Source organism: Electrophorus electricus, unplaced genomic scaffold, assembly GCF_041902795.1.
Source record: "Electrophorus electricus isolate QZ-2024a unplaced genomic scaffold, ASM4190279v1 Scaffold27, whole genome shotgun sequence".
NCBI classification, from domain to species: Eukaryota; Metazoa; Chordata; class Actinopteri; order Gymnotiformes; family Gymnotidae; genus Electrophorus; species Electrophorus electricus.
In genome coordinates this window covers 328,912-341,997 of record NW_027658550.1, presented here as the reverse complement: position 1 = coordinate 341,997, position 13,086 = coordinate 328,912, and positions in this window count along the sequence as shown.

The window sequence follows — 13,086 nt, the reverse complement described above, 5'->3', positions numbered from 1 at the left end:
AATAATTATTGCTCATACTCTGGGGAGCTCAGATTAGATTTTAGGACATTCTCATTTACAAACAGTCTATCTATTTTTCTATTTTTATTTTTCACTATCTCAGGAAATTGCCTATGTTTATAAATGCTTACAGCTGATGTCTGTCATGAACTGAAACAAAAAAGGGGTCAATCTGACATTTTAGAACTTGAAAGTTGTACAATGGATAAGATAATGTTGTCTTGACATCATGCTCAGAACAAAGAAACAGTAACCTCCCCAAGAAGCAAGAAACCTCCAGCATACACTTCCAAAAAGGCTCAGTAACTGGCAAAAGTGGCACAGTGACTTCTGTTGAGCTGTAACTCACAACCGCAAGGGCCTCTGTGAATTATGACTGCAATCTGAAGCATTAGTGCCTTTAATCTCATGAAAAAGCCTTAGCAGCACGCAGCCCATTGTCTGAAATAAGATAACCCAGCGCAACCTGGTTTTATGTGATAAAGGAGCCCTGACAAACAGAAACACAAGGTGTTACCTTTTTTGGCACATGTATGAAAAGCATGTGCAACGCACAATTATAAGTCAAGGTGAATCCCTGTGTAAAAGGACTGGGAAAAGTGAAATATATACTGGAGAGTGTGATGAATAATTAGGATCTTCTGAGTCTACTATATGGCACTTCTATTAACACTTATAATCATATCCATATTCTGCTATACAGTATCCATACGATGAGGGGTGGTGCCTGTGGTAGATTATGTTATATAGTTGTGCCTATAGTATTTGATTTGCTCCCCTGATAAGCCTTGTAATCCTGGAAATCCCTGCATTGTCATTTTAGTCACTCACTGGGAAGAGGTTGAGTTTTGTTAGAAGTTACAAGAGGTGGGTGTGGATTGTTTTACTTAGCCTTTATTGTTCTGCCAGTTCTGCCAGAGATTAAATCAAACAATATCACATGTGATATTGCTTTTATACAACAGTTCCACAAGTGCCATTTATTAGTTAACACTAATAATCTACAATATGTTATGATTTGTTTGTTTATTTACTAATTTATTTGGTTCTGTCAACACAAATAGCTCCGCAAATGGACTGGTACTGAACTGTCACCAAACAACACAAACATTTTCCCATAGGTTGCTACTTTGTGGAGGTTTATGTTACCACAGGCCGGCTACTTTTATAATGTACATTTATCTGCATGTTCCCATTTATTGTGCAAACAGAAAAATATGAGTCTGTTGACAAATCATTTGATGACGTGACTCTGATGAGATAACAGCAAATGTTACAATCTAAGATAGATAACAATTGTAATTAAGGGTTAATAAAATGCACTTGTAAAGCAGAGTACCATTATACTCTATATCAGCACTCATGAAATCTCTATCGTCTAATCAAAGAACTAACTGTTCTATAATAAACAATATCATTGGATTTTAATGTTGAGCTGAGTTTTGGTCTGTCTTGTTCTTGTTACTTTTACTTAATTTTCACAATAATACACACAACCATTTACATGGAACTCCAATTTCATTGTGCCAACCCTTCCGTTTTTGCACAATAAAAGATGTCTAAAAATGACCGCAACACACATTCCAAAGTCATAAAAAATATGTGATTGCGCTGGAAGTGACAGAGTGTACCTGGAGTCTCATTCAACCTCTTTCTTGATATTCTGCTGGAGATGCTTCCGAATTGACCTGTAAGAGGATAGAAACTGTCTGGGGGTTTATGAAACAGCCAGTGATAGAATGCATGTGTACATGTGTTTTGTATGAGAGAGAGATCGCAAGAGAGAGATGTAGAGAGATCTGGCTGCTTGCCCAGATTTTGGATATATAGCCTTAATGTTTAGCAGACACATTTAGGCCAAGATTTGCCACAACATGACAACAAATATGCCATGACAAGATTGGTTCATTTAGGCCAAGGCTAAATCTGATCCTGGCATTTCATCAGCATTTCTCCTGTGATATTTTATAGTGACACTTAATAAGGCTTGTAGAAATACAACCACCCAGAACCTTCAACTTCCCAAGAATCATTTTATATAATGTGAATGGTTAGTGGCTTTCATGGCTATGCAGAGACAATGGAAAGACCGTAGGTCCACCAAAAGCTTTAATCAGCTACTTTGGGTGGACCCACTTGCACATGAAAGCAGTAATTTAAATATTCAATCCATTAACTGCTTTATAGTTATGCAATTGTCTCCCCTCTATGATCACCACATCTGTCAGAGCATTTTCCCCTAGTCCTGTCTGAAGCAGAGCAGAGCCCTGATCGATGCTATTGTTTTTTGGGCAGGCTTTAGCAAGTGATTGCTTTCTCTTTACACGCTTCTCAGAAAAGACACGTTCTTTGTCTTGTGTTACTCAAAGGTGGTTCTGTGTGCTAAAACAACATCTTGACCTTTCAGCGATGCTGCCACACTGAAAAACAGAAGGCCAAGAAAAAAACAGCTTCTATTCTTAGACTCTCTGGCACTCTAAGTGCTTGCTGATACCTTGCTGACTGCAGTATTTCCTACACCTTTCCAACTGAGAGGCTCCTGAACTTGCAGCACCTCTGTCAATTAATCAATTGCATAACAAGAGTTCATCCACTCTATAATTGAGGGAGATACCCCCTCTAATCATTAACGCTCATCATTACAAAGACCATTAGTGTAAGCTGATGAAAAATTACTATTGGTCCTGATCAAACAAGGTTTCATAGACTTTAATGAGCACAGCAGACGCAAGGCTACACTGGGGGTCTGCAGCCTTTTGTAGTGCTTTTATTTTTAGGACTCATGTAAGGTGGTGCATCACCACCATGTGCATTGTAAGCTGTTGCCTTGGAAACAGGAGAAGCCATAGCACTGGCTGTGCAATGTTGCATCATTCATTGTTATAGCTTTCAAGAAAGCCCAGGTTGAGGAAATCATACATTCAAGCTTTAATGCATGCTTTCATACTAGTGCATAGTCCCAAAAAGCATTTGGAAATGGATGACAAACAGTGGCCACTGCATCCTCCTTAAGCCCAGAAAGCAAGAAGAAATTCTGAATATTGCAGCTAAGAAACCAATTTGTCAGTAGATCCAAATTTGGAAGACATTTCATGCCATGTCTGGTGTTCTTTGCAGTGATGACCAGTCTTACCTAAGCATTTCATTATTCACTGCTGATTTCCAGATATTTGTCACCTGGGATGCCCTACAGTGCTCCTTGCAGTCATAAGCACAGTTGCCCAATGAAATTCATTCAAACCAAGCTTCATTCAGCTAACTGACCTCTGGAAAGAAAAGGTGATCACAGCAGAGTACAGCTAGAACAGAGATAACCATTCTCAGGTCAGTTCAACTTCACAATCTCTTACCCTCTTTTGTACCAGGCCACATTTAAAGTGAATAAAAGTAAGAGGTAACTTGGCATCATTTGGTAGCAAGATTTGTTAACCACTAGACTGATTAAACTGTGCTTTATGTGCAATTATTTCTGAGGATACAAAGCACTCAATTAATCAGAATTTTTTGATGTTCATATTGTCTTCTATATTAAAGCAATTAAAATGTTGGTGGACTGATTCCATTTTCCAGCACAGTAATTTAGCCTTTATGTACTTATTCATGTGGAGCCAGACTATGATAAATCTCTCTCTCACACACTCACTCACTCACACACTCACTCACACACACACACACACACACACACACACACACACACACACACACACACACACACACACACACACACACACACACACACACACACACACACACACACACACACACACCCACATAGCAAGTCATATGATACAGGACAAAAAAAGGTGCAGTAATTTTCTAATATGCAGTGTGAAGCACACTCTACGTTACCATGAACATCACAATTCCCCCTACAATTTTTTGCAATTTAAAAAAATATGCTGGGTGAAGTGATGTGTAACTCTGGACACATGATTCAAAGTAAACAATGCTTCGTCATGCTTCTCCACACCAGCCACTCCCCCACAGCAAGGGATGTTGGTGGCAGGGGACAAAAAAAACAGAGTGGTTTAACTAAATCCTTCTAATTGAACAGAATATACCACAGCAAAATTCGATGAAAGATGCAGTTCTTTTATTACAGCTCTTTTACACATGTCCATATTGAGAAACATGTCATTTTAAGTCTGCTGGCCTTAATATTTTATACATGGATGCAGCAGCTGGGAAGAGAATGTTTTTGTCAGTTGCTCTTCAGTTGTCCAGAGAGTACAGACAGCACATACCCTGGAACAAATGCAATTTCCCTCTTCATTAAAATGATTGTTTTTTTATTATTATTATTATGCCAGAAATGGTTTCCAGCAACATGCTTTCCTTTCTCAAAACTGTGTTTGGACCACTCAAGGACCTATATTCACCCATTCCTCAGGCTATTTAAGTCTTTTTTTTTCATAATCTTAATGCATATTCCATATGCAGGTTGTCAAGGTTCAGATGGCTTCCTGGACAGCAAAATGAAGGTTAAATGCACATTTATAATCAGTATGGAATAATGCATTCCATTTTGTGATTAGCGATAGACGTGGTTATTTTTACTCCATCCAGATTAATGAGGTCCATATTCTTATTGGTCCAGTTTCCCTAGAATGTTTGCATTTCTCCAGATTATTTGTCTTTGTATTGCTAATCCTAGCAAGCATTGTTATTATTACAAACTCAGCCTGTATTTAATCATCTTTTTTATTCATTTAGTCTTTTAATCATCTTTTCTTATACAGACACATACATAATAAGAGATGTGCAAAATGTATGATGTATAGTCCATGTATCATATCCAAGAGCCTTTTATCCCTTTTAATGCCTTTTAAAAATCTTTTTTCCAGTGGCATATCAGAGTGTGATTCCTGCTATGCCAAAAGTATTATTACATATTTTTTCCTTTGGCTAGTTTCTGTTCCCATCTCTCCAGACTGCAAGCGTCCTGTGCTGTCCCATTTCTCTTTCACATTCTCTCTCTCTCCTGCCCTCTCTCTCACTCCAATAATAGCATACTTCCTGTGGCTCCTGTAGTTCCATTACTAACTGTAACGCTCTCTGAGATCCTAATCATGCTGCATCAAGTGTAGGTAGACACAAAAGCAAAGGGACCCAGTAAATTTTCATATGGTAGTTTACACCAAGATTTGTTTGGAGATCTGTTTTCTGTTGTGATATGTGGAACTGATATTAGCTTTTGATGAATTGCTATAAAGAAATATTATGAACCCATAGAGGGGTGTCATCATTTTTATTTGAAATATGAATGGATGCTGAGGAACACAAAGGTGGGAATACATGTGTAGGTTAAGTCAGGTTACAGTGTGATAAATCACTCCCACCGTCATTTAAACATGCTTTTCTAACCATAGTTTACTATACCATGTAATGGACACCTGAGTCTTAAGGTGGACCCCTAAAGCTACCAGTAAAATGACACTCATGAGTTAGGTGATGTTTCAGCAAGGTCCCTCGCTGTCTCTTGCAGACTCCTCTGCGGTGACTCTGCGGCGGCGCACTGGCTCAGATGAAACCACGTTTCCCCTTTACCCTTCAGGCGTACGGCGTGGCTGGTTCTTTCTGTCACCTGGAATGGACCTGTCCACCTCGGCTCACTCCATTTTCTCTTGATGACTCTCAGCAGCACCCAGTCCCTAACGGGTATCGTCTGGGTTTGTCTGCTCCCTGTCCGGTCCCCCTCCTGCGTGGAGAAAGCTGAAACGATACTTTGCAATTCATTAAAGTATGATGTGTGTGTGAGATGTCTTTGTTTTCTCATTTATTGTTAAGGGTCCCTGGGGTCCTGGAAGTCCTCGACCTGTCTGCAATTCAAAAGGGGTAAAACCAGTTGTTGCATTTACTGAACATCTCATTTGCATTAATGCCAAAGGGAAGGTGTCAACCAAATTTAATTTTGTCTGTGCACAGATTTTGGCCACGTACGTGTACCCCTGTGCTGAGTCCACCATGTCTGTGTAGTCAATTACTATCTCTTCCCCTGGTGTTAATGACAACGGATACTTACCGGGTGCCACCTTAATTGCAGGTTTGGGATTGTACTGTTGACATACTCTACATGTCCCCTGCACTTTTGAGGAGAGACCACAGGTTCTCAATGGGACTAAGATCTGGGGAGTTTCCTGGCCATGGACCAAAAATGTCAATGTTTTGTTCACCGAGCCACTTGGTTATCATCATTTTGGCCTTGTGACATGGTGCTCTGGAAAAAGCATCCCACTAGCAAGTCTGGGTTTGACATCCTAAGACGGCGGCTTCGTAGCTAGCAAGCTATAGCGCCAACTAGCTACTGAAACTCTGCATTTCCATACAATTATGTCGCTATTAACAAGATAGCGAAGATTAATTAGCTACTTTGTTTCATTCTTTGGAAAGGTGCCATTTATAGTGATATAGATGGCTACTTATGTGGTGTTGCTTAAACGTACAGGTTTGATGGTATAGATTGACTTTTGCTAGCTAATATAGAGCTAACTAGCGAGCTAATAGAAATAGCTAGCTAGCAGAAAACGTTCGCCATTAGCGATCACAAAACCAGGTACAACTAGGAAACTCATTGCGCTCCATTGGTTGCCCGAACAGTTACATTTCTAACAGTGATTTAATATCGGTACTTACTTAATACTTTTGTTGTTTTTATTAATTTAACTGGTGGAGTTTCTGTCAGCCACGACCCTCATGTTTCTCCAGTGGTGGTGTTCATCTCTGCCCATCTGAATTATTGCATTTAACTACTTGTTGTTTCACGTTGACATTTTTTTTTTTATCGGGGACACTGAGTGTATATAAGCAGATATGATTTCTTTTCCGCCATCTGTTTCCATCTTCTTGCTGTCCATGATTTTTCTTCAAAAGAGTGGACATATTCCAGTTAGCTAGACTCTCTCTCCAGATACCGTTTTAGACAGATAAACGTCGGCTGGCCCTAAATGATGGCTTTGGCTCAACGTCCACGATAAAGCGTCAAACTATTGGCTGTGGAAAAACAACCAGTTTAAGACAAGACATGCGGTGCGTAAAGATACGAAAGATCTTAAACGTACCGCTTGTCTAAACAGACTTTTGGGGGATATGAATAAGCATAAAACGGACAAGTAAGACACATGAAAATGACCATTGCCAGAGTGAAGGACAACTGATATTCAAGTCAATTATATTTAAAGGTATTTCAACGCAGACGTCGCCCCTGTGTGGCGAACTGTGTTAACCCTGAGTGACCGTGTTAATAGAGTTATGGTTACTGCACAATATTTTATCTTTTTAACCTATCGTCCTTCTTTTTTAAACAAAGTAAAAGCGCATATGAAAAATCTACATATGCTTTCTACTTTATATATATAAATTATATTGGCTGTGGAACCAAAGTATTAATCAATCTTTTTTCTGGAAAGCCCAGTAATATGAAGGCAACCTAGCTTTAGGAGGCTCAGTGAATGTTTACTTTGCATTTCTTGACTGACAGGAGAGCATAATCTCTCCTGTCTTGGACAATAAAGCATTCGTGTGAGTATTACTGAAAAACACTAACCATAAGAGAAAAAAGCGTATTTTTTTCAATTGTTGTGTCCTGTGTTCGTTTGGTGTGTGTGTGTGTGTGTGTGTGTGTGTGTGTGTGTGTATCCATAAGACAAGCTTCCACTGTTGACAGCATTTGACCTCACCCTCAACCACTCTCCTCCGACCCACAAAGCGGCCAATGTTCTGGACCTGATCTTCACCTGTACCACCACAACATCGGACATCAGTCACCCCCCTCCACCTCTCGGACCATCACTTTCTATCCTTCTCTCTCTCCCTTCCTTCTCTTTCCATCCTGTCCTCTCCAACATGTTCCTCCTTCCTCCATCACAATCTGCACTCCATAACTCCCTCTTCCCTTACTTCTACTGTTTTGTCCACCCTTCCTCACCCTGACTCTCTGTCTTCTCTCTCTTTGGATACAGTTACAAATTCTTTCATTTCTACACTCTCCTCGTTAATGAATCTTCTGTGCCCTCTCTCCTCTAGACTTGCTAAGTCCTCCCCACCTGCCCCCTGGCTAACAGAAACACTTCGCTGCCACAGGAGAGAACGAAGGACTGCAGAGAGGCGGTGGAGGAAATCTCACGTAGATTCAGACCTCAGCTCATACAAGTCTCTCCTTTCCAAGTTCTCACTGGAAGTAACATCTGCAAAGTCATCCTACTACAGAGAGAATTTCAAATCATCAGCATCTGATCCACGCAAGCTCTTCACTATTTTTTCTTCTCTCCTTAATCCTCCCCCTCCCCCTCCTTCCTCTTACTCTTACTCTGGAGGATTTTATCACCTTCTTTGAGGAGAAGGTTGCAGCAATCCGCCAGTCCTTTTCCTCTGTGCCCACTCTTCCAACCAACATATATTCCCCAACATCCAACTCTCTGACCTATTTTTCTCCTCTTTCCTCAGATTAAATTCTTCAACTCCTCACTTCCTGCAATCTGACTACATGTCTGCTGGATCCTCTGTTCCAGACAATCGCAAGAGATCTGCTTCCTTTCATCTCTTTCATCATCAACAACTCCTTATCTTCTGGATGCGTGCCTACTGCATTCAAAACCGCCAGGGTGGTACCAATCCTCAAGAAGGCCACACTTGACAGCTTCAGTGTTACCAACTACAGACTGGTATCACTTCTCTCTTTTCTCTCAAAAGCCCTTTAAAGCAGTTTATAATCAATTCTTTTTTTCACCCAGAACCAGCTGCATGATCCCAACCAGTCTGGCTACAAACCGGCACAGGTGACATGGAGAGGATCCACATCCAAACCATGTAGACTCTCCACTGGTGTTCCACAAGGCTCAGTATTAGGCCCCCTTCTCTTCTCTTTGTATACTCATTATCTTGGTGATGTAACATCTTCTCATGGTTTCTCCTACCACTGCTATGCTGATAACACTCAATTATTTCTTTCTTTTCCACCCTCTGACATGCAGGTCTCCAGATGTATCTCAGCATGTTTGACTGACATTGCGTCATGGATGATAGCCCACCACTTGAAGCTCAACCCCAGTAAAACCGAGCTTCTGTTCATCCCAGGTACTCCCAACCCTTACCATGACCTCACTGTTTCCTTTGAGAACTCCCTAGTATCACCATTCGAAGCTGCCTGTAGCCTGGGCGTAACTTTGGACAACCAGTTGTCGTTTTGAACTCGTTTCTAATCTAACCCGGTCTTGGAGATTCCTCCTTTGTAACATATGATGGATTCGACCCTTTCTCTCACAGGAAGCTACCCAGGTGCTTGTGCAGTCTCTTGTGATCTCAAAGCCAGACTACTGCAACTTGCTACTTGCTGGTCTTCCTCTAAGAGCCATCAAAGCTCTACAAGTTGTCCAGAATGCAGCAGCACGACTGGTCTTCAATCTTCCGAAGTTCACACATTACGCCACTGCTGCGCTTTCTTCACTGGCTTCCTGTAGCTGCACGCATCAGATTTAAAACCTTGATGCTTGCCTACAAAGCCAAAAATCGACCAGCCCCTTCATACATGAGGTCAATGGTCAAAGCCCAATCTATACCTCGAGTAATTCGAACCTCAAGTACGGCTCGGCTTGAAATACCTTGCTTCAGGTCTCATGGATGACAAGCATCGAGACTATTTTCTGTCTTGGCTCCAAGATGGTGGCATGAACTCCCACTTCCTGTCCGGACAGCAGAGTCCCTTGCAGTCTTCAAATGCAGACTGAAGACCCATCTATTTGCAGAATATTTAAAGGACAACTGACACTGCTCCCATATTGACTGACTAAATTAATACTTTTTGTAGGGTATTGTTTATGTTGTTTAACAAACTCTAGCACTTATTGTTTATAGCACTTATCATTGTTTAAGATAGACCTTATGTATTTTGTACTTCTAGTTATTAGCATTCATCCCTGTATTCTACAGTATTCTAGTTCATTGGTATGTCTGATTCTAAACTACTGTACTGTACTTGGATATATTCTATGAGTAAATGACAAAGCACTTTTGTAAGTTGCTCTGGATAAGAGCGTCTGCTAAATGCCGTAAATGTAAATGTGTGTGTGTGTGTGTGTGTGTGTTCCATTCTAGATCCACTTCTAGATTCCATTACAGAGTTTCATGTTTGCAGAAAATCAGGAGACAAGACTCTGCCCACCCTGAGGAGAAATAAAAGAGGGAAGAAGCTAGAGGAAGAGAGAGATGTTCTCTTGAGTTGTTTGTTAGCAGTGTTGATGGTTGGCTTAGTGTATGACTTTGCTTCCCATGTTGACTTTGCACTAGCAGTTTGTTTTTGCCGTTGTGTATTTGTATATGTTCCACTTTGTTCCCTTTGTTGTGTTTCACTGGTAAGTAGGAAGTGACTGCCATTTTGTTTGGGGGGTGGGTTTGCTCTGTGTTTTCCACGTAGTGTAGTTGTATGTGTATTTTTCTTTTGTCTGTTTAGGTTTAGTGAGTTATTTTGGCCTGTGTCACTCCTGACGTTATAATCCAGTGTTACACTGTCTCTTATATATATATATATATATATATATATATATATATATATATATATATATATATATAATATCATACTGTCTATTGTACAATACACTGTATATCATTGAACTGTTTTGGTTTGTCGCTGTCTGACTTCATTTCCACTATTCCACTTGATTTGTGGTTTTTATCACATTTCCTCTTACGACCTGGAGCCTTAAATGTTGTCACAATTTTCATTAATAATTTTACAATAAGCATTTAAATATGCTTTAATTGGGGTGCATGTACATAAAGCTTCTCAATGCTTATCTAGGATTTGTTTGTCAGTGTTGTAGATGAGACAAAAATATCACCTTAGGTTAGCACTCATGCTTTGAGAAGCTTTAAGAATATAGGCCTAGATTTAGTAAAATTAAAGTTTAGTTAAGCCTCTTTTCCTGTAAACATTCTTTTAGTTACCTCAACACCACCTATTTTTCACACACATACTGTTAGCTTTAGTCTTTGAGCAAGTAGTATACTCTAGTATCTGAAACAACAGAAAGGACAAAACAATATGAGCTGAAAACAGAAGAAAATGGAAATATAATGCTCTGTAAGTGTATGTAGCATTTAATATGAGAGTGCGCTGACCAAACATGCTGCAATGAACAGGTGATGCCTTTAGGATGTGCAGATTGTGGGGACATTCTGTTTCATGAATTCTAATGGTTTTTTTTAAATACCTAAATTGTTATTACTTTTCTATCATTACTTTTGCACTGTTAGAATAGATCTGTATATATCTATGATAAACTGTGGACCTCCGTAATAGGCATGCTACAGCCCTAGCTACAAAATCTAGATAATTTTCTGGTGTCAGATGATCTAATCTGGTCAATGATGGTCAAGATAGTTGAAAAGCTGGACATCCAGGCAATAGATGTACTTTATGCTATTAAATCATCTGATTAAACTGGTAGACTAGCAAAAGCTACGTTTTGTTTCAGGTTTGATGGTTTAGCCACAATTTCCAACTGGACAGCAGGTCCAGCAGCATAAACAACTTGACCAAGCTATTCAACCAGTATGATTGAGCAGTTGGGTCATACTGGTCAAATCTCAATCTGATTATACTGGGCAACCAGTTTGGTCATTGGTTATGCTGGCCAACTATCTTGTTCTTATCTTATCTGAAGTGTAATGCTTATAGATACATACAAAACATTCTTAATTGTAGGTATTTATCCAGAAACCAGAGTTGTATTATGCAGCATCTCTTTAGATTGAATACTATTCTGTAAAATAGTAGGCAGGTATTTAGACAGAACCTGAATTGTGTTAAATGGGATTTATATCAGCGTTTGTAAGGCTGCGATATGTACAACCTAGCATAAATAAATACGCTAGAATGTATAGCACGAATAGCCAGCCATGATAAAACCATGGTAACCTAAAAACGTACTTTTCACTTGGTTGTTGTTGCTTCCCGCTGGTCTCATTGAAGTCCAATCGCCTCTGTGTCCTCTGGAAACAGCACTTCTGTTGTGTTGGGAATGGATTTGAAGCATTTTTGAAGTTGCATGTGTTTTCTGAATTTGCACCGGGTTGTGTTGTCATTTTGATGAATGTGCTTTATGTATTTGCATTGCGTTTGTGAAATGTATCGCAAGTGTTGTCATTTTGATGAATGTGCTTTATGTATTTGCAGCACGATGGGTCTTCCCTGCAACCGTAGTGGGTGTGGAGTGTGAATCAAGCTCCAACTTTGCTAAAATGAAAATGTAAATAAAACATTTTCTCTCTTGCACTTTATGTATGTTCTTTAGAAAGGCTCTTCGTTCGGCTCTACATTCCTTCACTTACACACAACCCCACACCTGTTCCACCTTCTAGCTTGCCAAATGAGAGTAGGGAGGATTGGGAACTTTCTGCTCACCTACCCGACAGGCAAACCTAAAAGCCACCCTGAAATCATGTGATGAGCGACCCCAGCCCTTAAATTCTGACTCGAGATACCCTAACACAAAATCGATTCCGGTTGAGTCTAAAATGAGAAACTCCAAAACCAGTGGCAATGCTTAACAAGTGCCTTTGACCTTGCTATTCAACCATGCCATCTGATGGACAGCAGTGGGGAAGTCATTTTACATTCTCAAAACCTAACCCCAACAACATATACAATGTGTCATCGCAGTGCTATTGAAAATCTTGGGATTATGAGTGAGTGAGCTCTCATAGAGCTCCTAAAATGATCCAGTTCAAGGGTGAACTGTGACCTGATCCTGAACTCAACTCAACAAACAGGTAACGGGGTCAGCATGGTCTACTTTGATGCCAGTTCGCTGTGTGTTATCATACTACCTGACCACAGAATGACATTTAGGCAAATCCAGTCTAGTTCAATGATTATTTAGGACACACTTCCCTTTCAGGAGTCCCAGTTTAGTGTTCCAAAATCCATGGCATTTCCCTTTTGGCTCTATTTAGTTGTTAATCAATTTTTTTTTCTCTTTCTAGTTTTGTGGTAGCTTGGTGGTTAAGGTAGTTGACTTGTAATCAGAAGATTGTGGTTTCAAGCACCACTGCTGCCAGGTTGCCACTGATGGGCCCCTGAGCAAGACCCTT